Here is a 26,220-nt window from a genome sequence, read left to right as displayed (position 1 = left end):
TTGTGTGTGGAGGATTTAAAATGATGGCAGCTGAGGGCCCCCACCCAGGAACGGGTCCTCGGGGAATGCCCGACCTGTCAGTCGGCCCCTGATCATAGCAAGCGTCCTGGGATTGGTGGATGTGTTCCGTGATCCATTAAGTTAGGCTGAGGAGGGGGGGGTGTCATGTGATTTCTATTCATCACCCTTAGATCAGTGGGCTTCAAACTGTGGCCCCCAGATGTTGCAAAACTACAATTCCCAGCATGCCCGGACAGCCGTTGGCTGTCCGGGCATGCTGGGAGTTGTAGTTTTGCAACATCTGGAGGGCCACAGTTTGAAGACCGCTGCCCTACATTTTCAGAGAGTAAGACTAACAGGTAGGTATGCCCTGTGATCTTTTGAGCCGTGCGGTGGTCACGTGATTTATTTTCTGCGTGAGGATTGGTGAATTCAGTAGTGGAACTGATGTGTCATGTGACTGCACTAAGCAGTCAGCTGATCCGGAGTGATGTTTCGTGTAGTGTTGGGTCGCTGGGCTGCAGCAGGGGCGCGGAGTCCCCGTAGTTTCCGTACTGTACACCGAGCCGTGTGTCTGTCCGTGTCTCCTCAGTCAGGGCTGGCGGATGAGAAGCTTCACGTCCGGGTCCAGGGGCTGAGTCCAAGGGAGCCGGTGACACTGAGGGCCCTGGTGACGGATGAGCAGGGCCGCCTCTTTGACTCCTGTGCACACTATGAGGCTGATAGCTGCGGCACTGTAGATTTGCACAGGGATGCGGCTCTGGGAGGTGACTACACAGGAGTGCTGCCCAATGGACTGCTATGGAGCCTGTCCCCCTCAGTCATGGAGAAGCCTTACCAGAGGCTGGAGAAGAAGAGCGTGCACAAGGCTCCTATGGTGGTGGAGGTCCTAGTGCACAAGGGACACAGTGGCCCCAAGGCTCTACCGGGGGCCGTGGTGGCTAAAACTAAACTGGAGAGACTGTTTGTGGCCCCTGGAGTGCGGAGGGTCAGGCTAAGGGAGGGGGCAGTCAGGGGCAGTTTGTTCTTACCCCCAGGTAATGATTGCACTGCAGCCAGGTGACCTGTAGGGGGCGATAGATAATCCTGTCAACATCTGGATATCTCCTTCAGTTTAAGGGTGCGTTCACACAGAGTAATTCAAGAGGAATTTACTTTATTCCGACGCTGAATTCCGTTCTGCTTGAAGAATGTGCATGTTCATGTTCTTCGAGCGGAATCCGCTAGCAGAAATCAAGTCAATGGTAAAAAAAAATTCCGTCCGACATCGTTTTCGCACGGAAGTGGCTGAAAAACCCTTTACTTCTTTCTCCCCCATTTCCGTGCGCAATTTCACGCGAATTGCCTGCGAAAAAAAAATTTCGCCCGTAAATTTTTCGGCGGGAATTACTCTTGATTTGCTCCGTGTGAACGCACCCTAAGGGTATGTTCAGACTACGGATTTGTAGCTGAATCTCTACTTGCGGAATTCAGCGAGCGGAGGTTGTCTGACAGCCAGTGGCGGTGGTAGGACTATGGGGCACTGCGCCATCACCATTGACTGCTATGCAGTGCTCGCGGACTTCCGCGCAAAGAATGAATATGTTCTTTCTTTACGCGGAACAATTTCAGCTGAAATTCCGCAGTGTGAACGGGTCTCGCGGAAGACTCATTCACACAGATGCTAACGTTCACTGTGCGGAATTTCACTCACGGAATTCCGCAGTGTGAACATACCCTTATTGGGCGCTGCTGTCTTGTCTTAGCATCAGAACACAAATCAGCGCTGAGATGGAATTAGTACGACTTCTACTTATGTTCTAGTACATAGCAAGGAGTCCTTTACAAAATGACCATTCTCATCATGATAGGACTAGTCCAGTGTTTCCCAACCAGGGTGCCTCCAGCTGTTGCAAAACTACAACGCCCAGCATGCCCAGACAGCTGGGAGTTGTAGTTTTGAAACAGCGGGAGGCACCCTGGTTGGGAAACCCTATACTAGTAGTTTAGCAACAGCTGGAGAGTAGTCCTGGAAAGTCCAGATCTGTAAAGTGAGTTGGTTGATTTCAAGTCAGTCATTGAAATGAATTGATTTGTGAACTGAGTCTTCGGTTCATCGGTGACAGTAGCGCTGCCAGCAGGTGACACTGACACCCAGCCCCTAGGTCCCAGACCCCCAGTACTGCAGACATCACACCTCTTCACCTTCCTATACAGCAGTGACCCCCTGAGGGATCATACATAACCCATTTGTGTTGGTATGGGAATAGTTACTGACCAGCCTCTCAACTCGGGAGTCTGAGTCCAAGTCAGATTCTTCCTTAGTAGCCCCACTGGTGTACTGTTTTATTGTATTAAGGCAGTGTTTCCCAACGAGGGTCCCTCCAGCTGTTGCAAAACTACAACTCCCAGCATGCCCGGACAGCCGCTGGCTGTCCGGGCATGCTGGGATTTGTAGTTTTGCAACAGCTGGAGGCACCCTGGTTGGGAAACACTATTAAGGATTTGAGTATCCTTGCTGCAACCTGATCAATCAGAACTGCAGTAAACAGATCTGAGTCAGTAAACTGATCCCGGAGTCAGATCACTTATTTTAGGACAGTGTTTCCCAAGCAGGGTCTCTACAGCTATTGTCGAACTACAACTCTTAGCATGTCATAGGCTGTCCGGGGATGCCGGGAGTTGTAGTTTTGCAACAGCTGGAGGCACCCTGGTTGGGAAACCCTTGAATTATAGGTGCACTTTCTAGTGTTTAGCTGCTGAGATCACCTTCCTGCTCTGACATTTAGTGTTGTGAGGCTTAAAAGAGTACCTGTCACCAAACTAAACTTTAAATATATTGTTCCTTATGTAATTATAAGACACTTTGCTATTTACTTGCTGTTAAAATTCTCAACCTTTTATATGTTTTTAATGTGATTGAGAAAACTGACACTAGGTGGCTCTGTTCTGTTCCCTGCCGCAAGTCAAACAGTTTGGTCTCCTGGCTTGGCAGGAGACCAAATTAAGGAAGTGCGTGCGAGGCATGGCGAGGCACAGCTGTTGAAGGCTTTAGTGATGTTGCGCCTGCTGGGGAACGCCCACTTTCTCCTGCCGGGAGCTCACACAATGTGAACAAGGGGAAAGATATGATACAAAGCTTTTTAAAGCTGAGAATTAATTATTATTTTTTTTTTTAGGGCAGGAGGGGTGTTAGGAGTAATTAGGGAATATAATCTGATTAGTTTAGATAATATGGTTTGATGACAGGTACTCTTTAATGGGAGTTGTACATTTGCAATAGCTGGAGAGCCACATGTTGAAGAATACTGCAGTCACGTCTTCACCCATGTAATGTAGGAGATCGCAATTGTCAGTATGCTTAACCCCTTAAGGACCAAGGGCGTACAGGTACGCCCTTGGACCTGCTCTCCTGATATAACGCGGGGTTACACAGTAACCCCACGTCATATCACGGCGGGCCCGGTGTCATAGTGAAGCCGGGACCCGCCTCTAATAGCGCGCAGTGCCGATCGCGGCACCGCGCGCTATTAACCCTTTAGCCGCGCGCTCAGAGCTGAGCCGCGCGGCTAAAAGTGAAACCGAAAGTGGCCGGCTAGCTCAGTCGGGCTGTTCGGGATAGCCGCGGCTAATCGCGGCATCCCGAACAGCTGACAGGACAGCGGGAGGGCCCCTACCTGCCTCCTCGCTGTCCGATCGCCGAATGACTGCTCAGTGCCTGAGATCCAGGCATGAGCAGTCATGCGGCAGAATCGTTGATCACTGGTTTCTTATGAGAAACCAGTGATCAATGATGAAGATCAGTGTGTGCAGTGTTATAGGTCCCTATGGGACCTATAACACTGGAAAAAAAAAAGTGAATAAAGATCATTTAACTCCTCCCCTATTAAAAGTTTGAATCACCCCCCTTTTCCAATAAAAAAAAAAACACAGTGTAAATAAAAATGAACATATATGGTATCACCGCGTGCGGAAATGTCCGAATTATAAAAATATATCATTAATTAAACCGCTCGGTCAATGGCGTGCGCGCAAAAAAATTCCAAAGTCCAAAATAGTTCATTTTTGGTCAATAAGATCAATAAGTCCTATTAATGCAAAAATTGTACCGTTAAAAACTTCAGATCACGGCGCAAAAAATGAGCCCTCATACCGCCCCATACACGGAAAAATAAAAAAGTTATAGGGGTCAGAAGATGACAATTTTAAACGTATTAATTTTCCTGCATGTAGTTATGATTTTTTCCAGAAGTCCGAAAAAATCAAATCTATATAAGTAGGGTATCATTTTAATTGTATGGACCTACAGAATAAAGATAAGGTGTCATTTTTACCGAAAAATTTACTGCGTAGAAACGGAAGCCCCCAAAAGTTACAAAACAGCGTTTTTTTTTCAATTTTGTCGCACAATGATTTTTTTTTCCGTTTCACCGTAGATTTTTGGGCAAAATGACTGACGTCATTACAAATTAGAATTGGTGGCGCAAAAAATAAGCCATCATATGGATTTTTAGGTGCAAAATTGAAAGAGTTATGATTTTTTAAAGGCAAGGAGCAAAAAACGAAAATGCAAAAACGGAAAAAACCCCGGTCCTTAAGGGGTTAAAGGGGTACTACCGTGCTGACAAGGATAGGGGATAAGTTGCCTGATCGCGCAGGGTCCCGCCGCTGGGGACCCCCGCGATCTCGCACGCAGCACCCCCTTCTCATCAGGCCCCCGGAGCGAACATCTGTCTCGCCCCTGCCATAGACTTGCATTGAGGGGGCGGAGCGTGACGTCACACGGGGGTGGAGCTGTGACGTCACAATCACCAGCCCAGTCATCAGACCCGGAGCGGACGTTCGCTCCGGGGCCTAATGAGAGCGGGGTGCTGCGTGCGAGATCGCGAGGGGACCCCGCGTGATCAGGCAACTTATCTAGGGGTGTGAATCGCCAATAATTTGGCGATTCGATTCGTGATACCAGGGTGGCGATTCGATATATCACAATATATCGCGATACTGTCATGTTGGCGATATATCACGATATATCGCGATATTCCCTATTAAAAGCTTGGGAAAACTTATTCTAGCTGAGAAAGAACAAGATCCCGCGAGAGTTGTCCTGTGAGAGCGTACGTTCTCCTTCCTGTTTGTTCTGAGTCTGTAGTCTCGAGTGGGACAGAGCTGATAACAGGTACACTGCCAACTAGTGGTCAGGAGTTTAAGTGTTATAAAAAAAAATAAGACAGACAAATAGGACTGTGACTCAGTGAGTGAAATACAGTAAATGTTAATTATAATAATTTATTAAAAAAATTGATTCTCAGAATTTTAAAATCGATTCGGTATCGCGGAAAAAAAAAATCACGATAATCGCGCGAATCGATTTTTTCTTACATCCCTAAACTTATCCCCAATCCTTTAGATAGGGGATAAGTTGTCAGCACGGTAGTACCCCTTTAAAACTACTGTAATGCAAGGTTATCTCAAGGCTTATCCACTTGAGTGTTTCTCAGAATTACATTCCAGAATGGATAAAGTGCAGTCAAATATTTCTGCACCTAGTCTGCTGTGTGTGACTGTACACATACATCTTTTTTTAAAGGGTACTTGGCAGAAGTGTCGATCAGTGGGGGTCTGGGTGCTAAAATAACTAAAAGGAACAGGCAGAGGTTCTCAGATCAGTGCTGTTCCCCTTCTGATCATCACCCTGAGGACAGTCTCATGTATAGACTGATAGACTGTTTAATTATTTGTGCACTATATCTTGGCTTTCTGAGATGAGAAGTGAAAATGAGCCAGGAAGAGAAGAGTTGTTTCCGTCAGCTCTATCTGGCAGGGATCTGCTCTTGTCACTTTTCTTCCCGTTTCCAGTTGATTTTTAAAGGGAACCCGTGATCAAATTCTTAGCAGGCAGCATGAAACAGATGCAGACTGCAGGGTCCTTGACACACTTTTGTTTAATCTGAAACTCTTGGGCATTTCACAGTAATCATAGCTCAAAATGCCATCACGACCCTGGTAACTAGTCATTGGGGCGGGTCCTGGCGGGTGCTCTCCGCCCTGCAAGGGTGACTTCTCTCCCTGGGTATATCACTCAGCCACGGGGACCTGTCCCAATGACCACATACCCAGGTCCCGACAGCTTTTTATAGGAAAATGTGCTGCAAAATATAGCACGTGACCCTACCCTTAAACTGTTTTCTGAGTGCCGCAGCATTATAGAATACAGTTGTAACAAGAGCATAAAGGGGCCTTGATTTGGGTTTTCTCTATATAGAACCTGTAAGGGTATGCTCATACACAGCATATTCCTTGCAGAAATTTCTCAGCCAGAGAACTGATGCCAGAAAGTTAAACAGATTTGTAAATGACTTCTATTTAAAAATCTTAATCCTTCCAGTACTTATCAGCTGCTGTATGTTCCAGAGGAAGTTCTTTTCTTTTTTTAATTTCCTTTCTGTCTGACCACAGTGCTCTCTGGTGACACCTCTGTCCATGTCAGGAACTGTCCAGAGCAGGAGAGGTTTGCTATGGGGATTTGCTCCCACTCTGGACAGTTCCTGACATGGACAGAGGTGTCAGCAGAGAGCACTGTGGTCAGACAGAAAGGAAATTCAAAAAGAAATGAACATATAGCAGTTGATAAGTACTGAAAGGATTAAGATTTTTAAATAGAAGTAACTTACAAATCTGTTTAGCTTTCTGGCACCAAAAATGTTTTTCCAGTGGATTACCCCTTTAACCGACTGCCGTCTAAGGACAAGCCGGCTCGTCCTGAGACAGCAAGCGGTGTATGACTCGGGCTCCCGATTCGAGCCCGCTTCATACCGGCCGGCCCCCCCAGCTGATTCCTGTAGCTGGGGGCCGCCGTTAATAGTCGACATGCAGCCATCGCCGCGGGCGGCTATTATCCCTTTAGATTGCCGCTGATATAGCTGACAGCGGCGTCTAAAGGGACCTTCAACTGCTCCCTGGTGCTGGGCGGTATACCGGTTCATACCGAATACCAAAATTTTTTTCCTGCACGATATGAATTTTTCCTACACCATAATACCGGTTGTGCCCCCCCCTCGAATTAAGGGGGTATTCCGGGCAAAAACATCTTATCCCCTATCGAAAGAATAGGGGATAAGATGTCTGATCGCGGGAAGCCAGCCGCTGGGACCCTCCGCGATCTCCCTGCAGCAGCCTGCATTCTATGCGTAGCTGCATCTGCAGTTTCAGATACCGCCAGGCTTCCGAGACGGGGACGTCACGCCACGCCCCCTCCATTCAGGTCAATGGGAGGGGGCGTTGCGGCCGTTACGCCCCCTCCCATAGAAATGAATGGAGGGGGCGTGGCGTGACGTCACATCCCCGTTTCGGAAGCCCGGCGGTTTCCAAAACTGCAGACGCAGCTACGCATAGAATGCAGGCTGCTGCAGGTAGATCGCGGGGGATCCCAGCGGCGGGCCCCCCGCGATCAGACATCTTATCCCCTATCCTTTGGATAGGGGATAAGATGTTTTTGCCCGGAATGCCCCTTTAATGAATTATCAGCCGCAGCGCGCTGTCCCCACATTGGGCAACTAATCATATGTGACCATCGGGCTCTGTTCTGCGGAGGAGAGAAGCAGCGCCCATGGGTCACATGATGATGGGGGGCGGGGGATAATGCCGTTAAATACCGTGGAACCGCCATCATTTACAAAAAAAATTTAAAAAATAAAAATTTTTGGTCATACCACCCAGCTCTAGGTGATCCACTTCTGAGGTAGTCGGAGGGCTTATCTTAAGTCCTGTGGCTGCTGCTGCGTTGTGAATAATAAAGCCTGGCAGGATCAGGCTTTATCAGTCGAGCACAGATCACACAGATGAATGTGGTTCTATGGAACCACATTGATCTGTATGAGAATTCTACTGATTCCTCCTAAAAGTCCCCTACGGGGACTAAAAGTGTAAAATAAAAAAAAAAGTTTTTGAATGTCTGGTAATAACAGGCATATGGATGTGGAGGATTCCCAGGACAAGCAACTAGTTTCCCACCAGGTAGTGCTTCTTCTGGTTTGTGGACACACAAACCAGAAGAAGCACTATCTGGTGTGAAACTAGTTGTTTGTCCTGGGACTCCTCCACATCCATATGCCTGTTATTACCAGATGTTCATCTTTGGAATAAAAGTTTTTTGGTTACTGCAACTACAGAGGGTGAGTGCGATTAGTCTATCTTCTCTTACCACAAACTATTTATTTATTGTTGCATTGCCAGGAGAGGGATCCTTTCCTGGAGTGATTGACATGTTCGGGGATGAAGGTGGCCTGGTTGAGTATCGTTCCAGCCATTGCTTCTCTGGCTCTACCATACTTTGCCTTTGAAGACCTTCCACCTGCGATGACTGAATTTCATCTGGAGTATTTTGAGGCAGCTGCAAACTTTCTCTCTCGACATCCAAAAGTAAGACCCTGTAAAGATGTCTGAGGCTTGTATTAAAGGGGTACTCCGGTTAAAAACATTTAATTTATTTATTTTTTTAAATCAACTGTTGCCAGAAAGTTAAACAGATTTGTAAATTACTTCTATTAAAAACTCTTTACCCTTCCAGTACTTTTTAGCAGCTGTATGCTACAGAGGAAATTCTTTTCTTTTTTAATTTATTTTTTTCCGTCTTGTCCACAGTGCTCTCTGCTCACACCTGATAGCCGTATCAGGAACTGTCCAGAGCAGGAGAAAATCCCCTTTGCAAACCTATGCTACTCTGGACAGTTCCTGACATGGACACAGGTGTCAGCAGAGAGCACTGTGGACAAGACAAAAAAAATAAAAAATTTCCTCTGCAGCATTCAGCTGCCAAAAAGTACTGGAAGGGTAAAGATTTTTTAAATTGAAATCTATTTAACTTTCTGGTATCAGTTGATTTAAAAAAAAAAAATTCCGGTTTTCCACCGGAGTACCCCTTTAAGTTCTGCAGTTATGAAAACTATTGACTGTTTTTGAGATGTGCATCTGGAAAGTGACAAGCAGCATGGTCATTGTTGCAGTTGTCTTCATGGTTTTCCATACATCAATTGGCATATCTTTCTGGTCATGCTGAGATATGGCAGCAGGGTAGGCATCTATGCGTGTCAGCTCTGCCTTCCGGTCTTTGGGAAAGCTGAGTTACAGTCCCTCTTGGCACCCATTGTGCTTGTCACTCAGCATTCCCAGAAGAGCAAATGAGCAATCGACTTTATAAAATATAAGCACATTCGATTGTCTGTAGTTCATACAGCAGGTGAAAGAAGTATTGAACACTACACCATTTTTCTTGCTAAATACTGTTTCTTAGAGACAACAGTACCTGCTTCTTTTTGAAGCTCTTCACAAGTGATCCTTGGCTCTTTGCTTTTGCCCATCATGAGATGTGTCATGTTGTGACACCTCAGCAATGAGACCTTTTTGTTGGGACTTGGGACTGAAGTCGTGGATATTATTTTGCACTGACAAGGGTCTGGATTGCTTTTAAAGTACTGATAGATTCCAGTTGTTGTCTTGGCTTTCCATGCATTTTTGCATCTCCCTGTGCTTCTTCATGTGCTCAATAGTTTTTTCTGTGTCAGTTCACATTATTATATAACTTAATTTCTAAGCTTATTTATTGTGGCTTCTTTTGTATGTATTGATTACTTGGGTTGTTACCAACATTTGGTGAAAATTTCGTGTCAATAGCACCTTTGGAAATATATTTGATGAGAGAAATGGTGATGTGTTCAATACTTATTTTACCTTCTGTATCTGCTACAGATATAGGGTTGTGCTGTTGGCTTTTTTTTTTATTTATATTGGTTTTATTCTTGAAAGATTCAAGGATCCGGAGTTGGTGTCATCGGGACTGGTAAAGGAGCAGATCTGGCGCTGTCTATGATCACCTATCTACCCCAGGTGGTTGCAGCAGTTAGTATATCTGGGTGCTGTGCCAACACAGCTGCCCCTCTGAACTACAAAGATTTCACCATCCCAGCCTTGCCATACAACATGAGCCGGGTCCAGATCTCTGAAACGGCAGTGTTTAATGTCTTTGAAGCACTTGATGATCCTCTGGATCCAGCGAACAAGGAGTGCATCATCCCCGTAGAGAAAGCAGAAGGCTCATTCATGTTTATTGTAGGAGAAGATGATCTGAACTGGAAGAGTTCGGCCTATGCAAAGGCTGCTGTATCTCGCTTGCAGGAAAATGGCAAGAATAACTATATAGTGCTCTCGTACCCAGGAGCCGGGCATCAGATTGACCCACCATGCAGCCCTTTCTGCCCAGTTTCTATTGATAGAGTTCTGGGGGTGCCTATTTTAGGAGGAGGAGAACTTAAAGCTCACTGCAAGGCTCAGGAGGATTCCTGGCAGAAAATTCAAGACTTTTTTTCATGCTCCCTTAAAATAATTTAAGCACTGAACCAAGATGTCTGATTCTGATCTCAAAGGGGTACTCTGACATCAGGTAAAAATAAATAAAATAAGTACCGGTAAATATGCTGCAGAAACTTTCTTGTTCCTGGATAAAGTACAAGACTAAGACCACCGAAACAAATGGATTGCTAAAATTCCCAGAATGCATTTCTTTTACCCAACTTTTTACCACAGTCTTCTCATCCTGCCTACTCCCCTCCCACTTCTGCCAGTTCTCAGCTAAAGACGGTACCATTTGTGAAAACACTATGGGAGAGATTTATCAAAACCTGCCCAGAGGGAAATGTTGCTGACTTTCCCTTAGCAACCAATCAAATTGCTTCTTTTACTTTTGAAAAGGCCTCTGGAAAAATAAAAGAAGCGATCTGATCGGTTGCTATGGGCAACTCAGCAACTTATCCTCTGGGCAGGTTTTGATAAATCTCCCTTGGTTCCTTATGTATCTTAAGGTGATAGCCCTATTTAAGTATAGTTTTCTGAAACAGAAATACCCCTTTAGGGTGCGTTTTCACCTGGCGTATACGCAACGTATTTCATGCTGCGCAAAATTAGCAGCAGTGGCAAATATGCTCGTATCCCTCGCTCACTATACACACAGGGCTTTCCTGCGGCAGCCCTATGCGTGTAGTGAGTGTTGGAGGTGGGGCAGTGTGCCGGCGTGACTGTGACGCGCGGCTCCGCCACCAAAACTCACTGCACACATATGGCTGCCGCCGGAAAGCTTTGTTTGTATGGTGAGCGAGGGATACGCAGCGCATTTCCTGCTGCTGCCGCAAATTTTGAAATACGCTGCGTATATGCCAGGTGGGAATGCACCCTTAAAGTGAAATACCTCTGTGAGGCAGCACAGTGCCAACATTTTTAGACATTGGGGGAGATTTATCAAAACCTGTGCACAAGAAAAGTTGTAGGTAAATGAAGAAAAGTAGTCCAGCAGTCCCTTAAAACGTAGATCCTTTATTTCACTTTTCTTTAAAAGTACAGAGCACACACCATCCACCTTCACCTGGTCAGCAAACAACTCCTATGGACGCGTTTCGAACGCATGCGCGTTCTTGATCACCACACCACCTGTGTGTTCCTCACCTCCTAAATACCAAGTTCAAGAGGGAGGAGCACCAGCTTCAAGAAGACTTGTGTAAAACACCATTTGTGTACTTTAAAACTTCTTACAAAAACAGGTAACTATTAAAACTTACTATTGCATGAAAGAATGAATGAAACAGAGGAAAAACTGTGTTGTCAAATTCTGCTCGGTGTGTTTTCTGAATCAACCAGTTAAGGTTATACGTGTTCTATACCGACAGCAGAATTGACAGCTAACGCACTGTGTGTACTGGTTCTGAAAAATACCTATGTTTTCATTCACGATAGTTTACTTGATAAAATGTGTTTTTAATAATGCAACATTAATTCCTTCCGTATATTCAGACCGTGCGGTACTCTGGTGCACAGAGTGTACTGCCAGAAGGCCTCACGGTTGAACAATTTTCTTTGTATGTCACCACCTCTTATGGGTTTTTTCACCTTCTCAATGCCATATGCTATGAAATTATTTATATTTCCATTATGTGCCTGTGCAAAATGTGTGGATGTACCCCATTTATTTCTATTACTTTCCATTTTGACCGCGTCATATAGATGCTCGCGGATCCTAATTTTTAAAGGACGTGAAGTGCATCCTACATATTTTAAATTGCAGGCAGTGCATTCAATTGCATACACGACATTAGTCGTATTGCAATTGATGTACTGTTTGATTTCATATCTGTGATTATCTGTACTGTCAGTAAAATCTTTGCAAACCCTGGCAACATTGCATAGTTTGCACCGATTTGCTCCACACTTGAAGAAACCTTTGTTCCTTAACCATGTATTCGCACACTGCGTTTCTGAGACGACTAGGCTCGGGGATAGACTATCCTTTAAATTGCTAGCTTTTTTTGGCACTACAGCCACTCCTTGTGCCAAAAGACCTGCCAAGATCTCATCTTCCTTTTAAAAGGTGCAGGTTTTTGTAGATTAAACCACGAATGTTTTTGAAATATGGATTGTGTGTGATTGCAAGTACCGGTTTTTGTGTTGTATTATTGTGCATTGTTTTCTTTTTGTTTGTCACAAGATTTTCTCGATTTTTGTTTTGGACAATTTTCATGGCTCTATTAAATTGTGTGTGGCTGTAGCCTCTTTTCATAAGCCTGTCCTTTAATTGTTTTGCCTCTTCCTGGAATGTGGAATGTGAAGTGCAATTACGTTTTAACCTGGTGAGTTCTCCGACTGGAATGGCTCTTATGGTTTGTGTGGGATGGTTACTGTTGGCCCGTAAAATGGTATTTCCTGATGTGGGTTTGCGATATGTGGAGCTTTGTATTGTCTGTCCTGGTATACCTGTGAGCTGTAAATCCAAAAAATTGACTGTGACTAAATCAACATGTTGTGTGAACCTCAAATTAAACTGGTTGTCATTTAAGTATTCCATGTACAGTGGTATGGAAGACATATCTCCTCTCCAAATGAGGAGAAGGTCATCTATGAATCTTCCATACCACTGTACATGGGTGGCAAAGGGATTATGGCTTGAGAAGATAGTGGTCTCTTCCCAATAAGACATGGTGAGGTTAGCCAATGAGGGGGAATATCTAGCCCCCATTGACACCCCACTGCACTGAATGTAAAATTGGTTGTCAAAATTGCCACCCATGTACAGTGGTATGGAAGATTCATAGATGACCTTCTCCTCATTTGGAGAGGAGATATGTCTTCCATACCACTGTACATGGAATACTTAAATGACAACCAGTTTAATTTGAGGTTCACACAACATGTTGATTTAGTCACAGTCAATTTTTTGGATTTACAGCTCACAGGTATACCAGGACAGACAATACAAAGCTCCACATATCGCAAACCCACATCAGGAAATACCATTTTACGGGCCAACAGTAACCATCCCACACAAACCATAAGAGCCATTCCAGTCGGAGAACTCACCAGGTTAAAACGTAATTGCACTTCACATTCCACATTCCAGGAAGAGGCAAAACAATTAAAGGACAGGCTTATGAAAAGAGGCTACAGCCACACACAATTTAATAGAGCCATGAAAATTGTCCAAAACAAAAATCGAGAAAATCTTGTGACAAACAAAAAGAAAACAATGCACAATAATACAACACAAAAACCGGTACTTGCAATCACACACAATCCATATTTCAAAAACATTCGTGGTTTAATCTACAAAAACCTGCACCTTTTAAAGGAAGATGAGATCTTGGCAGGTCTTTTGGCACAAGGAGTGGCTGTAGTGCCAAAAAAAGCTAGCAATTTAAAGGATAGTCTATCCCCGAGCCTAGTCGTCTCAGAAACGCAGTGTGCGAATACATGGTTAAGGAACAAAGGTTTCTTCAAGTGTGGAGCAAATCGGTGCAAACTATGCAATGTTGCCAGGGTTTGCAAAGATTTTACTGACAGTACAGATAATCACAGATATGAAATCAAACAGTACATCAATTGCAATACGACTAATGTCGTGTATGCAATTGAATGCACTGCCTGCAATTTAAAATATGTAGGATGCACTTCACGTCCTTTAAAAATTAGGATCCGCGAGCATCTATATGACGCGGTCAAAATGGAAAGTAATAGAAATAAATCGGGTGCATCCACACATTTTGCACAGGCACATAATGGAAATATAAATAATTTCATAGCATATGGCATTGAGAAGGTGAAAAAACCCATAAGAGGTGGTGACATACAAAGAAAATTGTTCAACCGTGAGGCCTTCTGGCAGTACACTCTGTGCACCAGAGTACCGCACGGTCTGAATATACGGAAGGAATTAATGTTGCATTATTAAAAACACATTTTATCAAGTAAACTATCGTGAATGAAAACATAGGTATTTTTCAGAACCAGTACACACAGTGCGTTAGCTGTCAATTCTGCTGTCGGTATAGAACACGTATAACCTTAACTGGTTGATTCAGAAAACACACCGAGCAGAATTTGACAACACAGTTTTTCCTCTGTTTCATTCATTCATTCTTTCATGCAATAGTAAGTTTTAATAGTTACCTGTTTTTGTAAGAAGTTTTAAAGTACACAAATGGTGTTTTACACAAGTCTTCTTGAAGCTGGTGCTCCTCCCTCTTGAACTTGGTATTTAGGAGGTGAGGAACACACAGGTGGTGTGGTGATCAAGAACGCGCATGCGTTCGAAACGCGTCCATAGGAGTGGTTTGCTGACCAGGTGAAGGTGGATGGTGTGTGCTCTGTACTTTTAAAGAAAAGTGAAATAAAGGATCTACGTTTTAAGGGACTGCTGGACTACTTTTCTTCATTTACCTACAAGTTTCAAGCCTGGCCGGGCTCGGGTCCTTGCAGACCGTGGAGGAGGTGAGCTGAGAGAACTTTATTTCTTATGCACAAGAAAAGTTGCTGAGTTGCCCATAGCAACCAATCCGATCGCTTCTTTCATTTTTCAGAGGCCTTTTCAAATGAAAGAAGCGATCTGATTGGTTGCTATGGGCAACTCTGCAACTTTTCCCTCTACACTGGTTTTGATAAATCTCCCCCATAGGGTTTACACCATATACTTTAGCAATGTGATAAGTGCAATCAGTATTTTTAATGTGTTCCATCTGGGGTGACTAAACCCTCCCCCAGTCTTCTCTTTATTGTCATTCATGTATTTTTTTTTATTTTTTTAAAGCAGATAAGGCTGAATGGATAAGAACAAAAAAACAGGTGTAGATATATCAAAACCTGTGTAGAGGAAGATTGGTGCAGTTGACCATGGAAACCTTTTTTATAGGCATTTTTAAAAATAAAAGCAATCTGGTTACTATGGGTAACTGCACCACTTTTCATTTACACAGGTTTTTAATAAATCTCCCCCATATTTTTTTATTATGAAACAGTAATGATTGTTTAAAATTTTTATCTTAAAGGGGTACTCTGGGGGAAAAAAAATCACCTATTCCTGCTAAAAACGAGACCAGGAATTGGCTATGTTGTCCATAACTCCTGCTTGTCTCCGAAAGAGGGGGCCGGAGCACTCTGGAAACTGGACACTGAAACTGAACAGTGGTCAGACACAAATGCCCACCCCCTGTAATGAAACACATTCGGATAGGGGATACGTTTATTTTCCCTTTTAGTTGAACATTGATCCAAAAATCAAGATTTTCAGAAGAATTTGGAGGAATTGATTGCCCCAGAAATGTTGCAGGACAGTTATATATGCTAAACCATACTAGGAAATAATGTATAGAGGAAATAAAAAAACAGCAGTCCATACCTGGTGTTTGAAGAATTACATATTGCCATTTAAAACAACGTCATCCATGTAGTACATTGACCAGCCAGGTCAGAGTTTCTTAATGGTGGAGGTCTTCAGAAAAGGAGCCTCCCCTATGATGTTCATCTGCCCAAAAAATTGCATATGGAAAGGGGATGTCAAAAGATAGCCCCTTGGGATAGATTTATCAAAACCTGCAGATGAAAAGTTGCTGAGTTGCCCATAGCAACCAATCAGATCGCTTCTTTTATTTTTTTGAAAAGGCCTCTGAGAAATGAAAGAATCTGGTTGCTATGGGCAACTCAGCAACCTTTCCTCTGCACAAGTTTTGATAAATCCCCCCCCCCCCCATATCCTTTCAAAGAGCTTTTCAGAAAGTCGGGAAACCGCATACGGCCGAAAACGCAGCCGACCGGAGGCTGCGGTTCACTCCGGTCGGCTAATAGACATGCATTAAATACGGTTCCCCTATATGGCTGAGTGCAGGCGCCGCGATTAAGCCCCGCCCCCCTCCTCCCAGCCGTGTACGGGAACCGTAAGTACAAAACCTTGTGTGAACCTAGCCTAAGCAGGAATTTGTCTTTTTACATGGGGAATAGGACGGTTTCTGGCCATTATATAACCTTTTATATGATGTTTTCAACTCCTTTTCAGTTGTCCCTGAGCCTTGTGGATGGCGACTATCTCCTGTGTTATCTTACATATAGTTCACAGAAAGAAAAGTAGTTTCTGCTTCACTATAGCTCTATAGTGCAACCTTAGCAACACTAACAACATGGAGGATATTATAAAGCAGTAGTCAACTGTTTAAGATTTAAATCGAGCACAGGGGTGAGATATAGTCTTCACTAGAGCTTTCAGCAGCTTCTAATCTTGCCTCTTTCTGCCACTTTTCATCTAACTGAACCCCCCCCCCCCCTGTAGATTGTTATAGGCGGCGCTCAACTTGATCCCTCAGTGATGATGAGCCAGAGATTAAATTGAGAAAGAGCAAAGAGCTTGATAAGCTTCTAATAGTCTCTTTGCACTCTTGAAGTTATGCAAAGTTTGAGGAATAGTTAATGACCATTTATGGCCTTGTGCACACAGTAGGCATTCATACTCCCCGCAGTGAAATACTTCAATACTTCCACTTGAGAACATATATATAATGCAGCTTTGGATGGAAAAACAGATTTTGTAACCACGTCCTGTCCATATTATGAGGTTATAATGAACTATGATATGATATTGTGTGCAGGAGCTTTTAGTGTCGTGTGTCTGAACAATCTTAATTTTTAAGGAGTGTTTCCCTGCAATTGGTCTCTGATGTGGAAAAAAAATAAAATCTATTTTTGGAAAAAAAAATTAATGCACTCAGTTTTTTTAAAATAAAGCTTTGTTTTTGGATTACTTGACAATACATGTAGTGGTAATTTTTTTAAATCCTATATGTGCGTTATGTACGTGTAATTTGGCTGTGTCCCCCCTCATAGGGGAGGGGACACAGTTGCTTTTAGTCAAGTTTTCCAAACCCTTTTCCTGCCAGTCAGACTTGATTGACAGCTTGATTGCAGAGTGAAGAGGGTGCAAGATTGACTGGAAGCCATCGCACCCCTCAATGCCTTGTTAAAGCAGTTTTTTAGCTCTATATGGCATCATGTAAAGCAGAAAATAGTGTCAGAACCCTCTGGCTGGTACTCTTCTTTTTCAATATTATAAGGCAGCTTTTTACGGTTATCTTAGTGTCGCCCAACAACATTATTGTCGGTGGCATTTCATAGTTCAAAAGGTAAAAGGGCAGCATTAAAGGGGTACTCCGCTGCTCAGTGTTTGGAACAAACTGTTCCGAACACTGGAGCTGGGACCTCATAGCCCCGCCCATTCAATGCAAGTCTTTGGGAGGGGGCATGACAGCCGTCACGAGGGCGTTACGTCATTAGGGGCTATGACGTCACGAGCTCTTTGTGATGGCTCCAGTGTTCGGAACAGTTTGTTCCAAATGCTGAGCAGCGGAGTACCCTTTGAAGGTGGATATTTTTCTTATTTATTTCACTTTCTTTGTGTCAAGGAATATAAATAAGGGTATGTTAACACTGAGATTTTGCACAGATTCAGCTTGCAGCAGCCTCCTGTTGATTTCATTGGGATTCTGCTGCTTAGTTGACACATCAGAACTTTTGACGTGGAATTGAATTCTGCTGGAAGATTAAACATGTTCAGTCTTTGGCCATGTTCGCACGCCTGAAAATGTGAAGAATTCTACACTAGGTCCACTCGGAAATGCATTGCTTTCTAAAAGATATGACTAGTCTTTCTGTGGACACGAGTCAAGATTTCTATGGAAGAAACATCTGCCGTGGAAATTCTGTGTTAAAATCAATGGCACTCTGCTGCAGCGGAATTTCCGAACAGAATATGGAATTCAATGGAATTCTGCCGTGTGAACATAGTCTCTCAGCAGAATCCACCAGATTAGTTATTTTTCAATGGGACATTGCTTGTGTCTGCAGGAGATCACTTTGGTCATAAGAACCTATTTTGTTGCATTGTTAACGCCGTAGATCCTCTGTAGAAATTTAGCGAGGAAATTAGTGCGAACATACCCTTAGTCTGTGACTGCACTTTCAGTAGATACTGTCAGCTCAAGGGAAAGGTCAGTATAAAGACAAGGCAGGCATGTAACATGTCAAGATTAACCCTCTTTCTCTGCTCTAGGAGCCTCCCTGTGACTTGACCGAAGAAACTACAAGTCTCCAGTGTTACATTTTTGCCAGTGGTAGGTACAAGATCAGAATTCTCAATGATTTGACCCGGTGGGTGCATTGCCACTCAAGGCATAGCCTACATTTGTTGGCACAATACGGAAAAAAATTAATCAGTATTATACATGGTTTTCTCCCATAGATGGCATCAGTGTGTTGGCTTAAACCGGTAACAGGTCCTCTAAACCAGTGTTTTCCAAACAGTGTTCCTCCAGCTGTTGCAAAAGCTACAACTCGCAGCCAATGACTGTCCGGACGTGCTGGGAGTAATCGTTTTTCAACAGCCCGAGGCACACTGTTTGGAAAACACTGGTCTACACAGCATATTGAAATATGACTTATTAGTGCCATCTACTGGCTTTCCTTAAAAATACAAATGTTACTCTTGGGTACCAGTTATGTAATGTATACATTGCAAATCCCACTAATGAGTAACAGCAAGTTTATAAAACTGAGGCTCCATGCAAGATTCTTTACTTTTTAAAGAGATTTAAATAAAGATATCCCCAGGATAGGGAATAGGGAGTCTAAATGCTGGGCTCTACTCACTCGTCTTCAGCGCGCTTCGACCCCTACCCTCAGAGACTGGCTCGAGTGAGGGCTCACTCAGCAAGTAATTACCTGGGACGGCCCCAGAGGCCTCTTGTGATCAGAAACTTATCCCCTCATTCAAGTTTGTATTGGGTTTTTCGCCCATATCATGCACATTCACCATTACTAGTCATACAGCAGTATTTTTTTATTCCAGCCCAGCTGCATCTATGTGTTCTATTACTTGATCTTGGTCACGTGGTCACCAGTCTGAACTACAGAAAATCACAGTGCTTAAAGGGGTACTCTGGCCCTAAGACATCTTGCCCCTTTGGATAGGGGATAAGATTTCTGATCGCGGGGGTCTCGCTGCTGGGGACCCCAGCAATCTCTCATGCTGCACCCACCTGTGTGAGATGCATGCCAGCGCTGGAGGCTCCGAGTCTGAAGCCTCACGACAACGGGGCCGGAGTATCGTGATGTCACGACTCCACCCCTGTGTGACATCACACCCCGCCCCCTCAATGCAAGTCTATGGGAGGGGGCGTAGCTCCCATAGACTTGCATTGAGGGGGCGGGGCGTGATGTCACGATACTCCGGCCCCGTGGTCATGAGGCTTCAGACTCAGAGCCTCCAGCGCTAGCGTGCAGCTCACACAGGTGGCTGCTGCATGAGAGATTGCAGGGGCCGGACCCCCCCAGTGGCAGGACCCCCGCAAGATGTCTTAGGGCCTGAGTACCCCTTTAATGTGTCAGAACAGGATGTCTGTCCTGGGTTCTTACTTCCCGTGGACTACAGGGTGACATCATCACCTACCAGATCCTCTCCTACTATCTCTTATATCTCTCTCAACCCAGCTCTATTTGCCATCTCTATGGGATCAGGACATATAGTAGTTTAGAATTTGCCTGAAGCTATGTTCACACATTGCATTTTTGGTTTTTGTTTTGCTGTGTTTTTTTTTTTTTTTTGTGCTGTGATTTTCCCACCATTGTGACCAAAATGGTGATATTTTACCTCAGTTGCACTGAATTACTTCAGTGATGGAATTGCAAACCAAAATGGATCTCATGTGTGCCACAGCAGCTAAACAGGTAAGCAGAAGGCATACACAAGAACCTCTACATTATTCTCTAATAGCCTATGCTGCACTATATAACCATAAAATTACCAGAGTGCTTCTTTAAAGTGTACCTCCACTGTTTTGTTCACTTTTTATTAAAAAAAAAAAAGTTTTTATAGATGATCGTGACACTTTAAAATGTGTGTTTGTTTTTGCTCAAGTTGTCTTTAACTTTCATAACATAGTAACATAGTTTGTAAGGTTGAAAAAAGACAAGAGTCTATCGTGTTCAACCTAGAACCCTACTATGTTGATCCAGAAGGCAAAAAAAAGAAAAATGAGGCTGATGCCAATTGCCCCATGACAGAAAAAAAATTCCTTACTGACCCCAATATGGTGATCAGAATAAGTCCCTGGATCAACGTTCTATCCGCATAAATCTAGTATCCATAAACTCTGTTATTACTCTCTAGAAAAACATCCAGGTCCACCTTGAACATATTTTTGGATTCAGACATCACAACATGCGTCAGAGAGTTCCATAGTCTCACTGCTCTTACAATTAAAATTATTTAGATATTCTAAAACATTATAATGTGACAGCGAAAATAGAAAAAAAGTCAGATGGGGAACAAATATTCACAGCACTGCCTCTCATCTTTACTAGGGTGGTGTGAACACAACACAACAGCTTTTCATACCATCTATAACAAGGAAGGACACAGAGTAAGGCCATGTTCACACTTCCGGAACGTCCGTGCAGAATTTCGCATTGAAATTCCACCAGAGATTCCGGAGCAGCAACGGGACTCTGCTGTGCTGTGCACATGGCCAGAATTTCCGTGCCAGATGTTGTTGGCTTGGAAATTAAGTTTTTCGTGTCCGCACGAAGAATGAACATGTTCATTCTTTATGCGAAGTCTGCATGGAATGCATAGCCGTCTACGCATTCCTGTGCGGTCCTAGCACCGACATATTATTCCGGCGCTCGGACTCTCCAAAATGTCCGCACAGAGATTTTCCGGATGTGTGAAATATATGTAAGGTGCTGTGGACCTCATGATTGTGATGAACATTTAACATGTACAGCTGGAGGCTTCCAAAATAAACACTTAACATCTAGGGTTAGATAGTTTGACAGAGGCCAAAAGTGAACCTCCGGGACTTGGGTGGGGTGCAGACCTTCCCCCCCCAGTGTACTACCGTTAGCTAAAGCCCACCTGCTGCTGATCAATCCCGTAATACTGATCAGCGTTTTTTTGTGGTGAAGGTGCTTTTTTGGGGATTAAACTTTTTTTTTGCACCTATAGCCGGTCCGTGCCACCAGTAGCAGCCCTGTGCTGTGTGGACGTACCCTACCTCTGTGTGCGGCCTGCCCCACCGCTGTCAGTGATTTATTTAGGTTTTTAATAGTTTTTTTTAAATTTTATTTTCTGTTTTTGTGTGGGAGTCTGTGTACGTGCCACCAGCCACTGTTCTGGGCTGAGTGGCCAGACACCCCACTGACTTCTGCGCTCCTTGCCACCACCAAGCGCTAAGCAGTGTGCACACCTTTGATTAGGTAAACACGTTTTTTGGGTACCGGGTTTATTTGCGCTAGAAGTCCTTTTTTTTATTTAAAGTTTCTGTTTTTTTTTTTTTTTTAGTTTTATTTTATATTTTTTTTATATTTTTGTTCTTAGGGCGGGTTAGGGAGGTAATATCGCACCACACCACACGCAGCACATACACGAATAAGTTTTCCCCACACATATATACACTTCACCCCCTATTAAAGTGGGGAAATGGCCCGCAGGGGCATACGCCATACTTGCCTCTGACTCTGAAAGCTCCACAGAGGATGAGAAAGACCCCACCTTCCTTATTTCCTCGTCCTCCTCATCATCTAGTTCTGATGATGAGCCACCAAGGCAGCGGAGACGTTGCTGTGCAAGGCCGCAAACCTCCTCTGCTCCTGACCCTGTGCCCAATGCTAGTATGAGTCCCCCTGGTGCTCATATTAGTCAAGCCCCCCAGCCAAGTTTACTGGTACCGGTGCACTTGTCTGGACTCAGCCAGCAGACCACGAGCCCGTGATTGACATTGTTGGATTCACTGAAATGGACTATTTCAGTTTTTGTTTCAGTGACGACTTTGTCAATCTGATGGTTGCCCAGACGAACCTGTATGCCCAACAGTTCGTCGCTGCAAACCCGGGCTCATTTTTAGCTAGGCCGGGTGGCTGGTTCCCAGTCAGTGCAACCGAAATGAGGACCTTTTAGGGCCTCGTGCTGCATATGGGCCTAGTTAAAAACCCAGTGTCAGGCAGTACTGGAGCAGGGACGTCCTCTACCAGACCCTGCTCTACAGTATGGCCAAGACACATCCCCGATTCAAGGCCATACGGAAATGTTTGCATCATGCTGATAATGTGGCATGTCCCCCCGGTCATCAACCACTTTGGCGCCAAATTTTGGGAGGCCTATGTCCCTGGGCGGGAGGTCGCTCTTGAGGAGTGTCTCATCAGCTTTAAGGGGAGACTCAGCTTCCAGCAATACATCCCAACCAAGCGAGCGCGGTATGGCGTAAAGATGTATAAACTTTGTGAGAGTACCTCAGAGTACACTTGCAAGTTTATGGTGCATGAGGGACGAGATTCCCATATTGAACCCCCAGAATGGGTGTTTTCGGGAAAATCGTTTGGGACCCTTTGCACCCATTGCTAGATAAAGGTTACCACTTTTATGTGGATAACTTTTATACTAGTATCCCTCTCTTCACATCCCACGCCGACAGATCCACGGTCGCTTGTGGGACAGTCCGGAAGAATCAAAAAGGCCTTCTGCCCCATCCCCTACATGCTCCTATCCCCCGGGGTGAGTCCCGCGCCTTTTCCCATGAAAACTTGTTGCTGGTCCGGTATAAGGACAAGAGGGATGTCCTTATGCTGCCCACAATTCATGGGAACGGCAGCACCCCTGTCCCTCTGCGAGGTACCGCGGGACCGGTCCTCAAGTCCGATTGTATTCTGGACTACAATCGGTATATGGGGGGAGTTGATCTCTCTGATCAAGTCCTCAAGCCATATGATGCCATGCGGAAAAACACGGACATGGTACAAAAAAGTTACGGTCTACATGGTACAGGTTGCCAAGTATAACTCTTTTTTTGTACTGTCCCAGTACGTTGGCAACACAGGGACATTCCTGGAGTTCCAAGAGGTAGTTCTAAAGGCCCTCATCTTTGGTGACCACCAAAGAGTGGGTCAGAGCACCTCTGGAACTTTGGTTCCCTGGATCGTCCCCGGCCAACACTTTCCAGGTGAGGTCCCCCACACTGGAAAGAAGGAGGGGGATTCGGAAGGACACCACCACTCAATTTGACACTTGCCCCGATTATCCGGGCCTCCGCATTAAAAACTGCTTCAGGGAGTATCACACTTCCATGGATCACTAAATTTTTTACATTTTTACTTTTGGCTATACTCTGGGTCATCATTCTGGGAAAATAATTGGCATATTAGTAGTAAAATAGCAACTTTCATTTTCCCCATACTACACTTCATCCATTCCTGGAAAATAAATTTAGGGAACACCCGTCTGTTCCAAATCTCCACTTCACACCTATACACCTTCCCCAGGGGGTGTACTGTTTGTCATAGGCTCACATTTGGGTGTTCCTTTCTTGTATTTTATTCTGAATGTATCTAACTGTTAGGTCCGTAAGAAACATCGGCCTCAAATGCGAAGAGTTCTTGGTCATGAACTCTGTCGTATTTCCAGGTGACAATTCGGAGTCACATATTAGTTGTTCCCAGAAAGATGAAGCAGAGCATAGGTTGAAAATTGCAATTTTCAAAAGCTACCCTTCATCCTTTCCTGGAAAATAAATTTAGGAAACACCCATGCGTTAAAAATGTCCTCTTTACCCCTATACCCATTCCTCAGGGTGGATACTTTCTGTAATGGTGTCACATGTGGGTGTTTCATTTTTGTATTTTTTTTACTATGAATGTACCGTATATATTCGAGTATAAGCCGAGTTTTTCAGCACGATTTTTCGTGCTGAAAACACCCCCCCTCGGCTTATACTCGAGTGAACTCTCCACCCGCAGTGGTCTTCAACCTGCGGACCTCCAGAGGTTTCAAAACTGCAACTCCCAGCAAGCCCGGGCAGCCATCGGCTGTCCGGGCTTGCTGGGAGTTGTAGTTTTGAAACCTCCGGAGGTCCGCAGGTTGAAGACCACTGCGGCCTTCGACATCATCCAGCCCCCTCTCACCCCCTTTAGTTCTGTACAGTACTCACCTCCGCTCGGCGCTGGTCCGGTGCTGCCGGACTGTCCGGTGAGGAGGTCGTCCGGTGGGATAGTGGTTCCGGGCTGCTATCTTCACCGGGGAGGCCTCTTCTAAGCGCTTCGGGCCCGGCCCCAGAATAGTCACGTTGCCTTGACAACGACGCAGAGGTACGTTCATTGCCAACGTACTTCCGCGTCATCGTCAAGGCAACGCCTCTATTCTGGGCCCGAAGCGCGGAGAAGAGGCGCCCCCAGTGAAGATAGCAGCCCGGAACCACTATCCCACCGGACGACCTCCTCACCGGACAGTCCTGCAGCACCGGACCAGCGCCGAGCGGAGGCGAGTACTGTACAGAACTAAAGGGGGTGAGAGGGGGCTGGATGATGTCGAAGGCCGCAGTGGTCTTCAACCTGCGGACCTCCGGAGGTTTCAAAACTACAACTCCCAGCAAGCCCGGACAGCCGATGGCTGCCCGGGCTTGCTGGGAGTTGTAGTTTTGAAACCTCTGGAGGTCCGCAGGTTGAAGACCACTGAGGGCGGATGATGACAAGAGGATGATGAAGCCCCCCTTCATGTGGGATGATGAGAAGAGGATGATGAAGGGGGGGTGTGGGATGATGAAGGGGGGTGGGGATGATGACAAGGGGATGATGAAGGGGGGGGGTGTGGGATGATTACAAGGGGATGATGAAGGGGGGTGGGGATGATGAAGGGGGGTGGGGATGATGACAAGGGGATGATGAAGGGGGGGGTGTGGGATGATTACAAGGGGATGATGAAGGGGGGATGTGTGGGATGATGACAAGGGGATGATGACAGGTGATGATGAGGGTCTGGATGATGACAGGCGGTGATGATGATGAGGATGTTAATGACGGGTCTGGATGATGACAGGGGGGGGATGATGTATTTCCCACCCTAGGCTTATACTCGAGTCAATAACTTTTCCTGGGATTTTGGGTTGAAATTAGGGGTCTCGGCTTATACTCGGGTCGGCTTATACTCGAGTATATACGGTATGTAACCGTCAGCTACTGATATGCCATAGGCCTCAAATGCAAACAGACGTGTATGACTTCTGAGCCTTGTTGTGCGCCCGCCCAGCACGTTACCCCATATGTGGATGTGGTTCCGTAGTCAGGAGAAAAAGCGCTCCAAAATTTGTAAACCAATTTCTCCAATTACCCCTTGTAAAAATGTAAAAAATTGGGTAACCCCAGCATTTTAGTGTAAAAAAATAAAAATGTTCTATTTACTGCCCACTGTTCAAAAAAACCTGTGAGGTATAAGTACTCACTGTACCCCTTGTTACCTTCCTTGAGGGGTGTAGTTTCAAAATTGTGGTCACTTGCCGGGGTCACTTAAGGCCTCAAATCTCATTGGTGCTGTCTCACTCCTAAGCCCTGTTTTGCATCCGCATAGTGCTTTACCACCATATATGGGGTATATCCTTATTCTGGAGAAATTGGGCTACAAATTTTGTGGAGCTTTTTTTCTCTTACTACTTGGGAAACAAAAAAAAATTTGGTTAATACCAGCAATTTAGTATTAAAAATCAAATTTTTCACTTTTATGGCCGACTGTTCAAAAAACCTGTGAGGTGTAAGTACTCGCTGTAACCCTTGTTACGTTACTGGAAAGGTCTATTTTCCAAAATGGGCTCACATATGAGGGGTTTCTGCTGTTCTGGCATCATGGGAGGTTTGAAAATGCACATGGCCCCCGACTTCAATTTCAGCAAAATTCTCTCTCCAAAAGTCCAATGGCACTCCCTCTGTTCTGAGACCTGTAGTGCGCCAGCAGAGCACTTAACATCCACATATGGAGCATTTTCTTAATTGGGAGAAATTGGGCTTCCAATTTTGGGGTCCATTTTCTCCTATTACCCCTTAAATTTGGAGTAACACCATCATTTTAGTGTT

The 26,220-nt window shown here is 44.8% G+C and overlaps 1 protein-coding gene and 1 pseudogene across 1 annotated transcript in view; both read left to right on the top strand.

Annotated features, from left to right (window-relative positions):
* The first annotated feature begins 373 nt into the window (after positions 1 to 373).
* Positions 374 to 10,992, top strand: LOC130294851 (acyl-coenzyme A thioesterase 1-like; annotated as a pseudogene).
* A 7,435-nt stretch (positions 10,993 to 18,427) lies between these two features.
* The window catches only part of LGALS3 (galectin 3), a 61,976-nt gene continuing 54,183 nt past the window's right edge, over positions 18,428 to 26,220 (top strand). The window contains exon 1 of the mRNA XM_056544939.1: positions 18,428 to 18,443. The gene's annotated coding sequence lies outside the window, so the exon portion shown is untranslated. The remainder of the gene's footprint in view (positions 18,444 to 26,220) is intronic.

Source organism: Hyla sarda, chromosome 11 (genome assembly GCF_029499605.1).
Source record: "Hyla sarda isolate aHylSar1 chromosome 11, aHylSar1.hap1, whole genome shotgun sequence".
NCBI classification, from domain to species: domain Eukaryota; kingdom Metazoa; phylum Chordata; class Amphibia; order Anura; family Hylidae; genus Hyla; species Hyla sarda.
This window is presented reverse-complemented; position numbering and strand designations above follow the sequence as displayed.